We start from the raw sequence: 4128 nt of genomic DNA on the forward strand, positions 1-4128 counted from the left end.
TAAATTCTTTCTGAAGGAAAGCAAGGATTTCAACCTGACTTTGGTTAATTAGCTATGTTAAATCTTGCAAACTAATTAGCAATCCCAAATCTCCATAAATGCAAAATACTGACATCTACCTTAAAGGGATGAAAAAATGAATGACCTAAAATGCAAAGCATCTTATTCATTACTGGCACTGGTAGAACACAAACAAATTATACCTAATAGAATAATTACCTATGAAAGAGGTATTGTGTTTACCATGAATATGTCTATGAAAGAAACTACTTTTAAATATATAAAACTGATAAGAATTTGATTCAGGGAAGTGACATTAAAGTCCACCCTCCATCCAACAAGTCTACTATAATACTGTTAGGGAGGTTTCATAAAGTTCTTTTTAAAAAATGGAATTCCCAAATTCTTACCATGTAAATTGAGACACAGGAAGCATTTTTAATACAAAAGGGAAAAGTTCTAGTACATTCTAGATTGAGAGATTATTGTGGAAGAAGGAGAATTAGAGTGGGAGCCTGAAGATCTCTCTAATGGCATCATGAGGACTGTATTCGCCTACTCTCTGTTTCATCACCCAAGGAGCTAGGGCCTGCTAGTCCTAGTTTCTTCCTCTGTAAAATGAGCTGACAATAATATCTAACAGACTTCTTAAACTAGATAATATGTAAGTTGAAAAGAATCATTGATTTTAAAAACTTTGATTAAATCATTTTTAATATAGTATGATTTCTTAGTAAAGCTGATATTTGATTCATTTGATCCAAGAGAAAGTGGATGATGATTAGACTTAGAAAGAAGAAGAAAAAAATACATATGTACTTACCTCCGGGGAATCCAAGCTGACAGTCAGCCTGAGTCACCCTAGTGGCTACAGACTATGTCAATACTGCTGTTTTAGAGATAAATCTGTTTTAAAAAACTGAAGTCAAGTAAGAGCCAGTAACCTGACTGAAGTGAAGCAGTAGGTACTTGAGGGTGCCCTTGAGCAAGCTGGCCTTGCAAAATGCCACTGCTTTTTGAGAACACTGTGTACTTAATATTTTGGCCTTGTTATTTTCATAGCTGAAACCAGAGTGCCAGGCATGTTTAAGTACAGAAATTGGCTGACTGTGAGCTCAGTTTTGGTCAATTATTTGTTCTTTTAGCCAAGATATCCTAACATGTCACCCTGTGTATGCATGCATACACATACATACACAGTCTTTTTTAAAAAATATTTTTATTGCCGGGTATGGTGGTGCACATCTTTAATCTAAGCACTTAGGAGGCAGAGGCAGGTAGATCTGTGTGAGATCAAGACCAACCTGGTCTATATAGCAAGTTTCAGGTCAATGGGGGCTACAGAGAGACTTGGCTCAAAAACAAACAAACAAACAAAAAAAAACACCAAAAAAATTATTTTTATTTATTTGATCCTATTCAGACCCCCTTCACCTTCTCTACCCCACCTTAATATCTGCTCCCCCAACTTCATGTCCTCTATTATTAGTCTTTTTTTAAAGGCCTATAGAGTTTATTCTGTGTTTCTAAAATTCTCTTGGGTGTGGGTCTATCCCTTGGAGTCTGGCTAATCTACCAAGTGACACACCAATGAGGAAAACTGCCCCCCCACCCCGTCCCAGCGGCTATCAGTTACTAATAGTTCCTCAGCTAGGACTGGGCCTCCTTGCTCACTTCCCCCATCCATGCTATCTTGGGCTTTTACAGGGCTTGTGCACACTGTCACAAGCACGATTGGTTCATATGACACACACAATCTTTGATAAAGTGTTGTCCCCAACCTTACAGATTTTCCTAGGGAAAAATCTAAGTAATCCATCAATGTAGCTACTAACTGAAAAATTGTTATAACAAGGCCCAAGTGAATGTAAACATTGGAATAAAATGCTCTGTGAACAGAGATTCTTTATAACATGCTGCTAAAATTTTGCTTTTCATGTGGAAATTGTCAAGTCACTAACTGTGATCATTTCAAAGGAGATAAATAGCTTCAGGACTGTGTATTATACATTTTTTAAAGAATTGTTTAAAAGTCCCATCTGGCTAGCAATCCCTAATATAGCTTCTGTGATTTTTCACTAAAATACACATAAAAAATTAACAACAGTCATAATACAATTTTTTTCTAAAAGGTGCTTAGTTTACCAGAATCTGGGAGGATTTCTTCTAATTCCAAAATCAACCAACTGATGTGAACAGCCAGTGACCACCTCATTGATTTGTTGTTTCTGAAAACAGCAGAGGCCCACACAGCAGAGGCAGGCGGACTTCATCCTTCCCCAATTCCAACCTCCTGAATCAGATTTCCATTCCGATGTTCCTTTGATGCTTGGCAGAGGTTTTCCCCAGAATCCTCCCCAGAATCTCATCAAGACCTCAGGTAGTACCTGTTCTGTCTCCATCTAGCCAGAAGCTGCAATCTCCAAGGAGCTGGAGCTCTTTGCACAGGGCAAGTCTCTATTCACTGACATGCTAGAGGTGAGGACAGAGGACATTCTGACATCTGAGCTTTAAATTTGCTCAGCGTATCTGAGAATCTCAAGGCCACAAAAATGTCCTAAGTGAAACCCTATTAAAGCCCACGAAGTCTGCTATGAAACTCTTTGAGATAAGAGATTACTACATTGAGACTGAACAGGGCAACAGACTCTCTAAGGGCAATGTGTTGACAGACATCAGGACAGTTTTTTGAGAGTGAACAAAGTTAGAAAAAGGGGTGAGTATTAAAAAAAAAAATAGGTTAAACAGGAAACAGTAAATATCCTTAGTACTTGAGGAATCACAATTTTCTTAATGATTTGCTGAAGAAAACAGTAAAAATTCATTTTTAGTATATGTCAGCTTCCCAGAGATGTTAGAACACCAGAGCTCGAGTCTTGCTTGGTAGATCTCCATGAGTCAATTTCTCAATTTCTGTGTGATATTTATTTCTCTACAAATAAAAATGGGAATAAAATTATTTTCTCTTACAGAGTTGAATTAATAATTATATGTCCTCCACGGGCATTGTACAACATGAGTATACTTACCTACATGCAGGCAATACACACATACACATAAAATAAAAGTAAAATTTAATAATTAAAAAAAGAAATCACTATATAGACTAGCTTGGCCTTGAATTCACAGAGATCCACCTACCTCTGCCTCTTAAATACTGGGATTAAAGATGTACACCACCACCCTCAGCCTGAGACTCTATTGGTCTCTTATTTTCTCATTTGCATTAATCATCTTTCCAGCATATTAAATACAATACCTAATTTTAATAGAGATTAAAAATGTTTTCCAGGTTGGGGTTAGAGAGATGGCTCAGTGGTTAAGAGCACTGGCTACTCTTGCAGAGGACCTGGGTTCAATTCCCAGCACCCACATGGTGGCTAACAACCATCCAAAACTCCAGTTCCAGGGGATTTGGCACCCTCTTCTGATCTCTGTGAACACTACAAGACACAGATACACTTACATACATACAGGCAATACACTCATACACATAAAGTAAAAATAATAAATAAAATAATTTTAAAAACGTTTTCCAGATCTTCAAACAATACTGCTCTTGGTTACCTGCCAGACCTTGGTAATAAGACCCAATTGATGAAGAGAATACATATGTGAGTCATAGAACAAGTAGAAATCATGTTAATACTGACCTTAAGTTTCATCTCTACTGGGCAGCTTTCATAGTACCAGACTTGCTATTGAAGCCACTGAAAGAGAAAAGTAATCATCTGTGAAGGCCCGAGCTCTGATCTGAAGTAAATTCAGAGTAAGTTCTGACCTGAAGTAAACTCAGACCTGGACCGGGAAGCCTCAGTTCCCTGAGAACTTGGATGTTCTTCTGCAGTGATTTCTATCACGACACTGACAGTTCCTTGAACCCTATTAAACGTACATAAGTAAGATTGTATAACAAGGCTGTGTAACTAATAAAGTTGTATGTAAAGAATAGAATGTTTAATAGGCATGGAAGGACAGGTACAATTCCAAAAAGGGCTGAGCCCTGGGAACACGAAGGTACTGCAAATATCATAAAAGTACTGTAAATATCATGATGAGGTAATTTGGCTTGAGAAGAACATTTTCTTTTCCTCTTGTGGTACTATAAATAAGGTTGATTCTTAGAAT

Source organism: Nannospalax galili, unplaced genomic scaffold, assembly GCF_000622305.1.
Source record: "Nannospalax galili isolate Female #2095 unplaced genomic scaffold, S.galili_v1.0 scaffold962, whole genome shotgun sequence".
Taxonomy (NCBI): domain Eukaryota; kingdom Metazoa; phylum Chordata; class Mammalia; order Rodentia; family Spalacidae; genus Nannospalax; species Nannospalax galili.